We start from the raw sequence: 15,525 nt of genomic DNA on the forward strand, positions 1-15,525 counted from the left end.
GAAATGGGTCTGATAATGGCTCTGGGGATGGGAGAGGGGACAGGCTGAGACCTGGCCTGCCTCACACTGGTGATCTTGGGTGGTGACCCCTAGGTAGGGGCCCTGTGTGTGTGTGTGGTGGGGGGGCGGGAGTGTGTGTTCCAGGTTTGAGGATGCCCTGGGCGCAGCCCCTTGTCCCAGGAGCTGTCAGAATCTTAGACCCAGAGGAGCCCTGAAGTGTTCCCGTCCATTCCCTTGCCCCTTTTTGGGCCGGCAGAGTAAGGCTTCAAGGGAGGGGTGTCCCAGGCCCCATTCCTCTTGGGACAGCTGAGTGGTCTCTGAGGGTGGGAGCGAGGCTGGTGAGAGGCTTCTTCCGCACTGGCTTGGGCTTCCCCATCTGGGAAACAGAGCAGGGGCAGGTGGGGAGCTGAGTCATTTCCCTCCTTGGTCACTTGGAGGGAGAAGGAGGAAGTTTCCTGAGAGCTTTCGGTCCCCTGGGAGGCTGTTCTCCCAGGAGGAGGAGGAAACCAGGACACAGTGTGCCAGGCAGGGCGGGGCGGGGGCTGCAGTCTCCTGCAATGCCCCTTCTTTCTCCACTGCAGGTCTAAGTTGGGGACACACCTGGTTCTGAGTGCTGGCTCCACCATCCAGTAATTCTGCAATTAAGCAAGTGACCACCCCTCTGTGCCTCAGTTCCTTCATCTGTAAAATGGAGCCAACGAGCTTATCTCCCCCAGAGGGCCACAGTGGTAATGAAATCATTCTAGCTGGGGCCGTAGCACAGAACTCAGCACATACTGAGTGCTCAACCTGACTGTCTGACTCCAGGTCAAGTGCTAAGCGCTTTAGGTATACTCATCTCATTTAATTCTTGCTGCAGCTCCATGAGGATAGTGAATTGTACTGACAACAGAGAAATGGAGGCACTGAGTGGTGAAGTGACCTGTCTCCACAGCTAGTCAGTTGAGGAGGTGGGATCCAAACCCAGGGCAGGCTGAGGTCAGTGGGTGCTGGCCTGGACTGCACCCACCAGCTGCCTGGGGCCAGGATCCTTGGGCTGGTGGGGCCTGCAGATCACTCTGCTCTGAGCTGCCAGCAATCTGGGCGCGGGCCAGAGAGCCGTCCTCCTTGGTTAGAATCCTGCAGCCAGCCTCCCTGCTGTGCAGACACATAATTATATTTCACATTAAAGGGGAAGCTGGAGGCCAAGGGGGCCAAGGAGCCCTTTGAGGCTCATGCTCTGGGCACAGATTGGCCTCCTCGGCCCAATTCTGAGGCCCTAGGGATGAGCTGGGGGTCAGACCGGTGACAAAATGGGGTTTCCCTGGGTCAATGTCCAGGCGGGCAGGTCTGTCTGCCAGGATGAAAGGCTTGGCCCCTGCGGGAGGCCCAGAGATATGAGGCCCAGACAATAGGCCTCAGAAGGCTGGGAGGGCAGGGCATTTGGGGACAGCCTGGGAAGAAAGCCTGTGCCTCCAGAGACAGGAGTTCAAAAGAGAAGGGGGTCACATGGGGGATCTGGTCGGCAGGGAGAGGTCCAGGGAGGAGCACAGAGAAGGCAGGAGATGGGAGAAGTCAAACAGAGCTCACGATGGAGAGGAGAAAAATGCTGTTAGGGTGGGATGGTGTGTGTAGAGGGGTGTGTGTCTGGTGTGCAGTGGGAAAGGGTTTCGTAGGAATGCACAAGCTTAGACCTGTGTGTGCGTGTGCACACGTGCAGATACCATCCTGCATGTGCACATATGAGCATGTGTGCACCTGTGCACCTGCGAACATCATGCATGTAGGGGCATGTATTTTGCATGTGTATATATGACACCTGAGATTGTGTATCCGGCTGTGTGGATGCCTGTTCAAGATTCCCTTGCCTGTATGTTTATGCCTGTATATGTGCTCGCCATGCACCTGTGTGTGCGCGCGTGTCCCCTGGGGGACGTGCCTGCATGTGTATGTATGTGTGTGTGCGCGCATGTCCCCGGGAAGACGTGTCTCTGTGTGTGTGTATGTGTGTATGTGTGTCTGCGCGCGCGCGCGCGTCCCAGTGCGCAAGTGGCTGGCGGTGTCTGTGTAGGGGGCGGCCCGGGACTAGGAGGGGCTCCAGGCCAGGCCGGAGCCGTGGTAGGCGGGTGCAGCGGCGGCGCGGCGCGGGGCGGGCGTGCTCTCCGCGGAGAGTTAGAGGAGTTGCCGAGCTGAGCTCCGGTGGAGCTAGGCGCGGAGCTGGGTGCGCGCCGAGCCTCTGCCTCCCGCCGCCTCCTCGCCCTCCATTCCTCGCTCCCCGTTTTCTCCCGGCCACGCCGCCACTGCTGCCGCCTCCCTGGGAACAGTAGCCGGGGGAGGGGGACTGGCGCGGTCCGAGCCTGCGAGGAGCTGCGGGGCGCCGGGGCGTAGGGGAGCGCGCCGGGCCCTGCCCGGGATCAGATAACAGCCGGCGGGGGAGGGGGTGGGCTGGCCGTGCTTACAGCCGGACCGAGGGACGGACGCCAGCCGCCCCGGCCCGAGCGAGCGCCCAGCGGCCGGGGGCGCCGTCCAGGCGCGCGCCCCCGACCCGTGGCTGGACCCAGGCGATCCGCTTGGCGGACCGACTCGCCCCCTCAGCATGGAGCGCCCCCGGGGGCTGCCCTGAAGCGGTGGCGGCAGCGGCGGCGATGCAGCCACCGCGGCAGCTGCCGGGGCCAGGAACGGCCGCCCGGAGCTGGGAGGACGCCGAGCGCGCCGCGCCCCGGCCACTGACCGAGGTAAGTGCGCGGCCGCGGGCGCATGGTCCCCCGGGGGCCCGGCCCCAGTTCCTCTCAGGTCGCCCCCCGCCACTAGCCCGGCCCGGAGCGAGCACGAGGTGGTGCAGCAACAGGGAAGGTGGAGCGGGAGGGTGTTTTCTTCCTCTGGTTTTCATTTTTTTCCTTCCTTGGTGAGACATCGGAGGAAATGCTGACTGTGAGCTTTTCTTTCCCTGCCATGTCTCCGGCTACCACCACAAGGAACTTTGCTCCTGGCTAACCTTCGTCCTGGGGGGCGCTCCGGGAAACTTTGAGGAGCCCTCGGTCCCCCTCTGGCTGGTTTGCACGAGGGGGCTAGGGAGGGAGCGTGCGGAAGCGCTCGGGCGCGAGGCACGGGTGCTAGGCTTGACCTTCCCAGAGACCCCGCGATCGAGGTGGAGCTCAAAGGCGGGCGCCGGGGCTATATGAGCAGCCCCGAGAATGCCTCCCGCCAGAGACCTGCGGGTCCTTGGAGTCTTGTCTCTTTCTCACCTCCCGTGCTGTAATGGAGTAAAAATATTCTGGAAATGATTCCACGCCAGCGAGTCAGCCAAGTCCAGAGGCTCCCTTTTGCTTTTAGAAGTCGGCCTTGATCTCCGAGGGGATGGCCGCTGGCTGAGAAGCTCCCAGGGTTTCAGGGCCAGGGTCCACCCTGCGTGCTCACGGCCTCTACGAGTGCCCTGGGGGAGCGAGGCGGGAATCGGGGACTCTTGGGCAGAGGCGGCTGGGGTGGGGCGCTCTTTAGGGGGGTTAAGATGGGAGTTGAGGCCCAAGCGAGTGTCTGTGCCTCGTTTTCATCCAGCGGGCACATGTCATGTGAATATTTTGAAATCTGTGCTCGGAATGGGGGTCAAAGTGTTTCTTTGGGGACGGTCTTGTTCTGGGAGGTTCTCCTGCCTCCTCACAGCCTGGAATCGCTGGGACCTGGGACCTCCCCCTCCCCATTTCCCAGGGGGCGTTCCCATCTCCGAGTGCGGCGCTGCCTGTGGCCATTTCTAGTTTCTTTTTTGCTCCTCTATACCTAGGCTCGAGCCCTGCAATAAAGCTCTGGGGACCTCCTAACCCCCATATCCGCGCCCCCAAACCCCAGTTCCCAGGCTCCGTTTCCGAGAGCGCCGAGGCGCCCACACACCGCTGAAATCGGCAGCCGCCTTTGGAAGGTGCGAACCCGGAAGGCGTTAGCCTTAGGCCTAGCCTTCGCCCCCTCTGAGGTGCCAGAGGAGGGCCTGTCCCGGGCCGCGCGGCTGGAACCCCAGCCTCCTTCCGCGGAGCTGCACCTCCGAGGCCCCTCCTCGCGCAACTCCGCCCTGGACCGCCGCCCTGTGGCGGGCGAGGGTCAGGGAGGAGAGGTACATCTCAGCCCTTGGCGCCTATGGAGGCTTGCGCTCTTTTTGAGGGGTACTCCTTCCTGTATTCTAAGAAGAGCCCCTCACCTCAGTGTCTGCTGGGGACCCCCCCAAGAGACTTCTCAGCAAAGTCTGCCCCTCAGTTCTCTGGTGACACCTCCAACAACCAGGGGACCTGAGGGTGGCAGCTGTAAGATGGGGACTCCGCGAGGCCCTGCCATTTGGTGGTGCCACGCCCCCTGAGAGAGAGCAGGGAGTGAGGGGGGAAGGGGTTCATTCGAGCACCCTGGGGACGAGGATGGTGGCTCCAGTGTGCTGGGCCACAGGGACACCCCTCTTTTCCACCAGAGAGCAGCTGTGGGCATACAGTAGGCGCTCTGTAAATGCTGGCTGTTGACTCAAAGCTGGCAGGTAGGGGCTCCAAGTCCCCTGTCACCTCCTTTTACCCCTTCCAGAGGAGGGCATGGCTGACACCCCTCTCCCCAGCACCGAAGGGGTGGAGCCTTCTCTGGGAGGGGCAGGACCTGAGCTGTCAGTCCATCTCTGGACACTCCCCCTGCAGCTACTCCGTCAAACACCCAGAGGATTTACAGGCTGCCTGAGAGGGGACCCCTCCAGGAATGTGCCTCACTGCGCTGGGAGGAAGAGGTGCCTGGGAGGTGGTGGAGGGGTCTCGCCTAAAGCTATCCTGCAGTGGGTTGTGTTTGGACAGATGCCTTCACCTAGCTCTCCCAACGCGCGGGGCTTACCCCACCAGCCTTCCTGCCCTAGGGCCATGGTGTCCCCATCCCCCGGTCTCCTCGAAGCAGGACAAGGTAACAGTGAGTGGCCATGCAACAGCAAAATAATGACGGCAGTGATCACAGTAGTCACAGCAGCAGCACCTGCAGCTCTGCAGCACAGGGCCGGTTCTGCCTGTGGGCAGTTTTCTCTGCCTAGCCAGGCCTCCAGTACCCTGGGCCACAGTTGGCAGTACCAAGCATAGCACCCGGAGGCCTTGGCATACGGCTGGAGTGAAAGTGACTGCATCATCACTGTCATCAACCTCTGTGGCCCTCGCCAGGTCCCCAGGCAGAAGGCTACTGGTACACACAGTGCCCACCCGGTAGCCACCCTCAGCCCCTGCTCCCAGGCCCAGCTCTGGGCTGTGCCCTTCCTCCAACAGGCGCAGCTGGTGCTTGTGGCTGGGCCCTGGCCAGGGCATTACTGTGAGAGACCCGTGGGCACACCTGCCCCTCCCTGGGCCTACCCTTGGAGCCCTGCCTTGGGCTGGCATGGAGGAGAGTCAGAGAGGGGGCAGCTTGCTGGCGGCAGGAGAAGTGGAGGCTTGGCCGGCCACATGGAAGGTGCGGTGGGCAAGGGCTCAGCCCCACGGGATGGCTGTGTCGGGAACTGGCAGCGTGCTAGGGACACGGCAGCAGGGAAAGGCTGAAGATGAAAGAGAGCTAGCCTGAAACTGGGCCGTGTTCAGGTTGGCCAGAGCTTCAGAGGCGCCACGGGGGTGGGGGCGGGGAGGCTGGGCAGAGGCAGGTGGGTTTTCCGAGGTGCTGGGCTCAGGGCAGGACCAGAGCCCCCACTGGGCACTGGCCAAGGACCCATCCCTCAGCCAGCTGACTTAATTTCCTAATGGCCTGCCAGTGTAGAGGGTGGCATTAGCTCCATTGTGCAGACAGGGATTGGAGGCCCAGGAGGCACTGGAGGCAGCAGCCTGCCAGCCTCAGACCTGGAGCCCTGGTGCTTTCCCAGGGGCAGAACTTCACCTTCCCTCATTCCACAGACACGCCGCTCAGGGGTGCTTGACTGCCAGGCTGGCTTTCTCCCTGCCTTACCACCCTCCCACACAGGGCCTGGGGCCTGCGTGCCATCCCAGCTCCCGGGAGTTTTATCCCTAGGACCTAGTGGAGCCCTGGCATACAGTAGGTACTCAGTAAATGCTCCGTGATTCCATGTCTGGACTGTTTCTTCCAGCCACAGAGGCCTCGCTGTGCTGGTAAGAACTGTGGGGGCTGTGAGTTCTGGGGCTGGAGTTCCCAGACCCTGTTTCCTAGCTGTGGCCCTGCGCTGGGTAGACATACAGAAGTGCTTGATAAATGGGCATTGCATATGGGGAGACCCAGCCCCTGCCCTCAGGGATCTCACTATCTCAGAGGAGACTCTTGGGCAGATTGGCGGGGCAAGAGAGGCAGGTGTTGCAGCCGAGATCGGGTCACTCTTCCTGGCCTCAGTTCATCATCTGTGAAATGGGACTGAAGCCTGGGCCTGGAGGCTCCCGAGAGTGCCCAGGATGGGGCAGCAGGAATGTGAGACTTGGAGTATGCCTCTAGGAGGTGGACGTGGGGAGGGGCTGGTCTCAGTAGAAATGGACACGTGGAGAGGGGGATCTGGGAAAGAGAAGGTGTGAGCGTTTGTGGAGCGGGAGCCTGGGGAGCTCATTTCCATCCAGGCTTCCCTTGGACGTGTAGGAAACAGGCCCAGGGGAGAGCAGCACTTTGCTGCAGCAGTGGGCCCCAGATGGCAGTGGGCCCCGATGCAGGCCTCCTGTTTCCTGGTGCGTCCTCAGTGTCCCCCAACCCCCACCACCACTGGTGCTCCATAGCTCACGCCTTCCTGCCCGGCTGCTGAAGTGGGAGCATGAGGCCGTGGGGACCTTGGGGACCCCCGCCCAGCCCTGTACTTAGCCTTCAGCCATGCATCGTTGGGCATGGCTCCATTTGCTTGGCCAGATAGGAGTGGGAGCCCCCCTCTCAGCTGCCCAGGGAGCAGTTTCTCCGTGGCTGTGCATTAATGCTGTCCTGGAGTCAGTGGGCACAGCCTCCTGATCCTGCCTGACTCCTCATCCACCTAGACTGAGCCCTTCCTCCTGCTTGGGCAGCCAAAGCCTCCCTCTCCTGCCCTCACCTGCAGCCTGGGCCTCTCTGAAGGACTCAGGCTTGGAGAGGGGCCAGGGAACAAACAGTAAAGATTATGGAGTGGTGGCTTCCCCTAGAGCCACTCCGGGCATTGTTCCTTGAGCACCTACTATATGTCTGGTGCACTCCGGGTGTCAGGGTCCTTCGTCGATCCCCACCAAACTCCTCCCTGGGACCCTCAGGGCCCTGCACAGTCTGGCCTCCCTCCCAGCACTCTTCCTCCCTCCCCGGGGCCACCCTCCTGCCTGCCTTGCTGTGCCTCCAACAGATCAGGCCCGCTCCTACCTCAGGGCCTTTGCATGTGCTGCTGTCTCTGCCTGGAATGCTCTTGCCCAGATCTCTGCACGGCCCCTCCCTCACTACCTTTATGTCTTGCCCAGATGCCACCCTCTCTCTTAGGCCTCCCCTGCGCTGCCGCCTCCCTTTCCCCCATGTTCCTTTTCCTGCCTTATTTTCCTCTGTAGAACTTCGTGCCTCTGCCACAGTATCCTTTATTTGCCTATCTTGTGTATCGTCCATCTCTCCCTTGGAATAGGAGCTCCTCTTTTTGGACCTGCTCTACCACAGCTGTGTCCCCAGCGCCTAAGCGGTAGGCAGGAGATGGCAGGCACCCAGTACACACGGGGAGTGAATGGGCTGCTTCAGCCGTGCATGGTGCCTGACATGCAGCGAGTGCTTGGTAGCAGTGTTAGCTGGCATTGTCAGCCCATTCTGCAGATGAGAAAACTGAGCCCCGGAGAGGTCACGTCATTGTCCTAGAACTGTGGCGCTTGTCTCTGAGCCTTTGGCCTGCCATCTGCCAGGGTGAGCGGGAGGGAGTTAGGGCTTCCTTCAGGCCCCTGCTCCGGGTGGGTGTAACCTCGCTGCTTCAAGCTCCAAGCCCTGCTGTGTCCTCTGGCACTTGACCTGCTCCGCATCCCATTCCTTCCCAGGATCACAAGCCATTCCCGTGGTAGATCCCAGCAAACTGAGGCCTGAGGCGTGGGCCTGCCATCTCTCAGCTGGTGGCTGATGCCTTTCTCCTGCCTTCAGTACACACCTCTGGGGTGGTAGCTGTGGAGGGGGAGCTGGCAGGGAGGTGCAGTGTTTCTGTTTCTTGCCCAGTTAAACATTCTAGACTCCCAATGGTCATTGCCTTTCATGTCAGTGCATTTCACCTTGCCTTTCTGGTCTTTTTTTTGAACATGACACTCAGGTTTAAAAATTTTTTTAAGTGTTTACAATTTGCAATGGTCAACTCCAGTGGCTTTAGTGACCAGCAGTGATCACCTCTAAACTGTAAAGACTGGAATGCTTTCTGCTTGCCTGAGCTGGATGTCCACTTTGCCTCAGAAAGGACAGGGCTGGTGGCTCCATTTGTGGGGAGCAGACAGTTTCTGGACCTGGGTCTCAGCCTGGTGTTCCCTGTCAGCTAGGTGTGCCCAGACCAGGTGTGCCAGGACCAGGGGTGCTGGGATGGGGCCTTGTCTCCTGAGGCTCACCTGAGGAGTAGGGGAGAAAAGGACACCAGGTAACGAGGACTGGCAGCAGGGATCCTTTGAAGCCCTCCCTGCCTGCCTCCACCCCAGAGGGTGTACAGGAGCATGCGACGGGACACCTACACTGTGGGAGTGGGCATCCTGAGGCCGGAGAGGGTCCCCACAGCCAGAGGTCACACACTTCCCAGAGGAAGCCTGGGGCGCAGCCTTGAGGCCACAGACCCTCTGTCCCTGAAGCTTCCAGGCAGCTGTTTGGGAACTTGGCAGGGGAGGGGCCGGGGAGGAGGGAGCGTGTGAAGACTGGGGTGTGTATGATGGAGAGGCTGAAAGGCTGGGGGCAGGAGAGGTCAAGGGAGATGGAGTGGCCTGGTGGCCGGAGCTGTGCCCTCGCCCCTGCCCGCCCCAATTGCTCCAGCTGCAGCCGGCCCGAGCTGGCGGCTCTAGGCCTGCAATTCTCCAGCACTTAAAGCAAAAATAAATCGCTGCCAGCAGCTGGCATTCTGTGTGGCAGCAGCCGAGCCACCCCCGCCCCGACCCTCTGCCTTGGGGCTCCTGGTTCCAGGCCAAGCCAGGCTTCCATTCAGGCCTGGGGCACTGAGGCCAAGGAGGGCCCAGGGGAGCTGGGTGTGGCCCAGAGGGGGCGGGTCCTGGCATGATCACAGGGAGGACAGAGGCAGATGGACAGCTGGGGCTGCAGGGGTGCTGGGATCTGGGGCGGATTGGGCGTGCTCAAAAGTGGGGCTTCCGACAGTCTTGGGTCTTGTGGAAATAGGGGCTGGTAGGGGCAAACTCAGGGGTCACAGCTACCTGTTTGGCCCTGGGGATCCCCATTCACAAGCCACCCCCAGCCTGTCCCCTGGGTGCTCCTTTCTTTCCAACCCCTGCCTTCCCTTCCCAGAGAATCTTAGAGGTCCTGACTTGTCAGGTATTCGTGTGGTGGGCTCTGAGGATGTAGGATTTTGGCCTCATTCCTGAGCCCAGCAGGTGGCTGGGGATGTGGCCTGCACCAGACCCCTGTCTAGGGGGCTGACATCTCAGTGGGTGGGGCAGGATGCAATAGACAAGAAACACATGAGCCTTCACAGACGTTGTTGTGTTTTGTTGACTATGACAGTTTTTAATTCTAACAGTGTTATGTGCTCACAGTAAAGTGATAAACAATTGTAAGGGGAAAAGTGAATCTCTCCTCTTCACCCCCGCCTCCCCCACCCCCAAGCTTCGTGTCCTTGCAGTGACCATCACTGGAGAGCCTTCTGGGTTTCTCAGTGCGAATGCAGATGTGAATATGTAAACGGAGGCCTAGAAACGTGCTAATGTCGAAGTTGCCTTTGCTTTTTCATTCCCGTGGGATCGCTGCATACATGTCATGGCGTCCCCTGCACCATGCGTGCTGATGTGTGGTGCCCATGCCCACTGGACCCGGGGTCTCAGCCTGTCTTCCTGGGCATGGATTGAGGGCTGAGTCTTGGGACCGTAGGGTCTTTGTGGTGTCTGAAGGCACAGAGCCACCAAGGTCCGTGAGTCATGGGTTCTTTTCGTTGTTGTCTTAGCTGCGTTGAGACAGAGATCCTGGAATTGCAGAATTGGTGCTCTAAGAACCAGGAGAGGCGCTGAGTCCTTGCCTGGGTGCCTTCTTCCTCAGATCCCCTGGCAGTTGGGATAATCCAGATCTCCTGCCTCCATCCCCAGAGCTCAAAGGGTCTGGGGGACTTGGGAGTCACAGCCCAGCCCCGGCTGCAGTCAAGTCCCACAGGGCTTTGGGACCTCTGGGCGAACCTGGCTCCCATGCAGGGCAAAGTAGACACGGAGCTCCCAGGGGTGCTCACTGCTGCTCCAGCTGGGGTCCTTGCCTCTCTTGTTCCCTTAGCTTTGACCTCCTGGAAGCAGGGTCACTTGCTCCTTCACTGTCTTCGGGCTGGGCAGGCCTCTGTGTGGGGAATGTTACTTTGACCTGTCTCTAAGCTTCCACATCAGTGCTTGTCCCCGCCTTGTCATTCCTTGGAACCTGGCCTGAGATGCATCAGGGTGGTCCCACCTTGCTCCACCAGGACCCCTTATTAGAAAAGATCTGATACACTGATTGAGAGAGTGACCAGTCTGTGGTCACTCTCAGTATCTATGTCAGTATCTGGGGATCAGATACTGACCCCTGGTCCCCTTCTTTTATGAGCCTCGGTTTCCCTGTTTGTGAAACGGGCAAGCAGACCACTCCCATGTCTGGGCATCCGTTCTCTCCTCCCCTCTGGGCTCAGACCCTGCAGGCAGGACAGGGCAGCTTCCTGGCCTCCCTGCTCCCCACTCTGCCATGTGGCCGGAGGCTCAGTCCTGCCATTACCTCGGCCTGCTGGGCTGCAAGCTGTCAGCAGCACCTGCCCAGCCAGAGCAGCCAGGTCCCTCCCCAGGCCCTGGGAGCCTTGAAGACCGCTGGAGGCAGTGCCCCAGGAGCAGCCATAGAGTGGCCTAGGCCCTCCCGGGGAGTTGTGTAGCAGAGGAGACCCTGCTGCCCTCCTCTTCTCCTCTGCAGGGTGGAGGCTGGCCTGGGCCCTGCTGGCACAGCCTCCGGGCCACCCATGAGTCCTGGCCTCCATCCCACAGTGGATGCCCTGACCCTGCAGCTCCAGGGCCCATGATCAGGGTCTTCGTGGCCTCAAGACCATCTGCGGCTGGGTGGGGATGCACCCAGTTCAAAGGCAGATGATAGAGAGGAGACTAAGAGGACAGTGGGTGGGGAGCAGGAGCCCTGGGAGCCTCAGTGTCCCCCCCTGTGAAATGGGAACACCAGAGAAAGCGGGTTGGGCAAACCCACACGCCTACCATTTCGTCTGGGGTGTGGCAGGAGCACTGGGGCAGGAGTCTGGTGGCACCACCAACCAGGTCCAGGAAAGAAAGCAGAGGCAGGGATCGGAGGGCGGCAAGCCAGTGAGACCCGTGTCGGTTTCCTGCTGCCGCCACCATAACAGATGCCCACGGACTGGGTAGCCTAAAACAATACAAATGCAATGTCCCCGGTTCTGGAGGCCAGACGTCTGAAACTGAAGTGTCTGCAGGGCTAGTTCCTCGTGGAGCCTCAGAGGGAGAAGCCGTTCTGGGGCTCTCCCCCAGCTTCTGGGGGCTCCTGGCAGTCCTGGCGTTCCTCAGCTTGCGGGCCTCACTGCAGTCTCTGCCTCTGTCTTTCCATGTTCTCCTCTCCCTGTGCTTCCTCTTGCTCTGTTCACTCGTGCTCTTTCTCTTTTGAGACAGTGTTGCTCTGTCACTCACAGCTCACTGCGGCCTGAAACTCCCAGGCTCGTGATCCTCCTGCCTTAGCCTCTCAAGTAGTAGCTGGGACTACAGATGTGCACCACTATGCCTGGCAAATTTTTTGTTTTTACAATTTTTAAAAATTGTTTTTAATTATTATTATTTTTTGAGACGGAGTCTCGCTCTGTCACCAGGCTGGAGTGCAGTGGCGTGATCTCGGCTCACTGCAACCTCCACCTCCCGGGTTCAAGCGATTCTCCTGCCTCAGCTTCATGAGTAGCTGGGACTACAGGCATGCATTACCATGCCCGGCTAATTTTTGTATTTTTAGTAGAGACGGGGTTTCACCATGTTGGCCAGGATGGTCTCAAACTCTTGACCCTGTGATCCTCCCACCTTGGCCTCCCAAAGTGCTGGGATTACAGGTGTGAGCCACTGTGCCCAGCCAAATTTTTAATTTTTTCATAGAGACAGAGTCTCATTGTGTAGCCCAGGCTGCTCTTAAACTCCTGGGTTCTTGCAGTCCTCCTGAATCAGCCTCCAAAAGTGCTGGAATTATAGGTGTGAGCCACCGTGCCAGGACCTCTAAGTCTAAGGACACTTGTCATTAGATGTGGGGCCCACCCTAATACAGGATGGTCTTACATACAAACTCTTCTATTAATTATACTTGCAAAGGCTATTTTCATGCAAATAAGGTCATATTCACAGGTTCTGTGTGGACATCTCTTTGGGGAGGGCCCCGTTCAACCACTACTCCTGGCCACCCCGCATACACCACCCTGCATCCTTCTTCTTTTTTTTTTTTTTTGAGACAGAGTTTTGCTCTGTCGCCAGGTGCCAGGCTGGAGTGAGTGCAGTGGTGCTATCTTGGCTCACTGCAATCTCCACCTCCCGGGTTCAAGCAATTCTGTCTCAGCCTCCCAGGTAGCTGGGACTACAGGCATGCGCCACCACGCCCAGCTAATTTTTGTATTTTTAGTAGAGATGGGATTTCACCATGTTGGCCAGGATGGTTTCAATCTCTTGACCTCGTGATCCGCCCGCCTCAGCCTCCCAAAGTGCTGAGATTACAGGCGTGAGCCATTGTGCTGGGCCATCCTTTTTCTCGTTTAAGAAACGTGCGCGGTGGCTCCTGCCTGTAATCTCAGCACTTTGGGAGGCCGAGGTGGGCAGATCACGAGGTCAGGAGTTCGAGACGAGTCTGGTCAACATGGTGAAACTGCTCCCCTGTCTCTATTAAAGATACAAAAACATTAGCCGGGTGTGGTGGTGTGAGCCTGTAATCCCATCTACTCGGGAGGCTGAGGCAGGAGAATCGCTTTAACCCGGGAGGCAGAGTGCCACTGCACTCCAGCCTGGGTGACAGGGCGAGACTCTATCTCAAAAAAAAAAAAAAAGGAATGTGCTCGGTTTTAGAACTCTTTGGAGATATGGAGCGCTGGGGTGAGGTGTTTTGGGATCTGCTCCCAGCAGTGCATTCTCAGGAGGTTTCCCAGCTGCCTGTGTCTCAGTTTCCTCACCTGGGAAGTGGAGCTATGAATGGTCCTTCCCCTGTCAGAGGGTATGGGAGATGACACCTTTCATTATTATATCTGTCAGCCACTGGTTTGAACAGCTAACTGGTATTTCCGCAGGAGGCTGGATGTCTGTTTAGTGAACCTGCCTCACTGATGCACTGACTTTTAGGCTTCCCTGCAGCCCTCAGCTGTCAGTGACGTAATACCGGACACTGAGGCCCTCCTGCCCTGGCTGTCCAAGAGAAAGTTCTGGAAATGGCCTGTTTGCTTGAGGGGCTGTGCCTTTGTGGTTTCGAGCTGTCACCGCTGTGCCCTCCGAGTGTTGTGCCCTCTGCAGAGTTTGTGTGCACTGGGTCCCTACCTTCCACCCCTCCAGCTGAGGCCACCAGTCCTGGCCGTGAAGATGGCAACCCTGCTGCCATCCTTTTGCTTGGGGTCTCCTTTGTTTTAGAGGTATAGTGGCTTTTCAAGTTAAAACCTCTTGTAGTTCCATTTCTGGCAGCTGCTGGCTCCTGTAGGGAGGGTGTTTTCCTGACCTTACCCTTCCTGGTGGGGGAGCCCTCAGGTAGTGGGGGGCATGTCCTGGCCACATGCCAGCCCTTTCTCATCCTCTTGGGTCTCTGCTCTTCACCCAGGGATGGGGAGGAGTGGCCTTACTTCACAGATGCCTGAGTGGGGCATCAGGAGGACCTGCCACAGCCCATCCCGTCCCAGGGTTCCTGCCTGCTCCAGGCCATGGAGCTCGAGAGTGGGAGTCCTCACCGCTGGGAGGGAGGGGTGAGCTCATACCTGCCACCCCCTTGCCGCACCCTAGTCCCTCTGGAGGTGGGTGTAGGTGGGATTGCTGTAATGCCCCTTGGCCAAGGGAGCCTGGGTATCCTCGGCCTCTTCCTGTGGCTCCCGACTGTTGCCCGGAAATGTGGGAGCTCCAGCAATACGGATGGCCTGGTGGTGAATGCGGCAGCCTGTGGTGTCACCGGGTGCCTTTACTTCTCAGGAAGTAGTGTGACGTTGCGCTGAGGCTTGGCACCCAGAAACAATCACGAAAATGACTGCTTGGCCAGCGCTGTGCTCAGTGCTTTCCCGAACGTTATTTCACTTAATTCTCAGAATGTCCCAGCCAGGCAAGGAGTGGGGCTTGAGAGATGAGGCCACTGGGGGAGGCGGTGGGCAAGCCGGGTTCGAACCCCAGTGGGGAAGCTTTTGTTCTCTCGAGAAGGCCCCACTGGGTTCCCCCTTGAGGGAAGGCAGGCAAATCCTGCGCCCGGGATCCGGGAGGCATCTTGCCGCTGAGATGTCTCTGACTTGGAGTGGCAGCTCTGGGCATGAGCTGGGGGCCTGGATTGATGCGAGCTGCTTTTCCAACCCCATCTGCTGTGTGACTTGACGTAAGCCATGTCACCTCTCTGAGCCTTATTTCCCTACTGTGAGAAATGGAGCCAAATTTACCCCATTTAAACTGCAATTGTGCAGGGAGCTTCCCTGGCCAGGCGTTAGGCTGTTCCAGAATTCCCGATGACAGGATCTGAGTCCTGCCATCCACAGGTGGAGAAATGGAGGCTGGGAGAAGGGAAGGGACTGCCCAGAGTCTTGCCTCCCACTTGTGACCTCAGCCACAAAGCATGGCTGGTCCAGGTGCCACTTTCTTGTTCCCAGACCAAGCTAGGAGAGGCCATTGCCTGAGCACTGCCGTGTGCTGGGGACACAGGCAGCAGAGACTCTGCTCTCAGGGTGGGACTGCCCGTTCACCTGTTCCCTAGAGGTGAAATGGCCTCTCTCCGTGTGTGCCACGTCCCAGAGCCCTCGTCCCCTGGCTGAGCGCAGGCTTCCCACGGGTCTGTGGACCCTGTGTGACGCCGCAGGTTGTGGTGGCGGTGGCTTTACTGCTTGTGGAGTAAGTCGATGACTTGCTTACCCACTCACTCATTCACTTAACTTTGGGAACCCCCAATCCTGAGGGGGAAGCAGCTGTGCCCTCAGAGCCCCATGGCTGAGTGGAGCTCCCTGCAGAGGGTGGGGGCGCCATGGGGCAGGGACGGCTTCCTGGGGAAGAGGCCCTGCATTCTGATCCCATGGCAGGCTGGGGGCTGCTGTGGCACCTGTGTCCCCCAGGACCGGTGTTCAGCCCAGGGGAGCCCTTACAGAGCCTTTTAGAACCATCCCCATGCCCTAGGCAGGTCCCCAGCCACCTGCCTAGGACATGCAGGGAGCAAGACTTAAAGGGCATGAACCCCTGAGTCCAGCCGTGGCCTTGCTCCCCAGGGCTGCCCGTCAGCCTTTCCGCCCCCCCCACCCCGCCC

At 59.3% G+C, this 15,525-nt stretch overlaps 1 protein-coding gene across 1 annotated transcript in view; it reads left to right on the plus strand.

The window, feature by feature from the left end:
• Nucleotides 1-2,652: 2,652 nt before the first annotated feature.
• Nucleotides 2,653-15,525, plus strand: part of KCNJ12 (potassium inwardly rectifying channel subfamily J member 12) — a 44,920-nt gene continuing 32,047 nt past the window's right edge. The window contains exon 1 of the mRNA XM_012461783.2: nucleotides 2,653-2,714. The gene's annotated coding sequence lies outside the window, so the exon portion shown is untranslated. The remainder of the gene's footprint in view (nucleotides 2,715-15,525) is intronic.

The sequence above is a fragment of the Aotus nancymaae genome, unplaced genomic scaffold, assembly GCF_030222135.1.
Source record: "Aotus nancymaae isolate 86718 unplaced genomic scaffold, 86718_ANA_hifiasm-v0.15.2.pri h1tg000018l, whole genome shotgun sequence".
NCBI classification, from domain to species: domain Eukaryota; kingdom Metazoa; phylum Chordata; class Mammalia; order Primates; family Aotidae; genus Aotus; species Aotus nancymaae.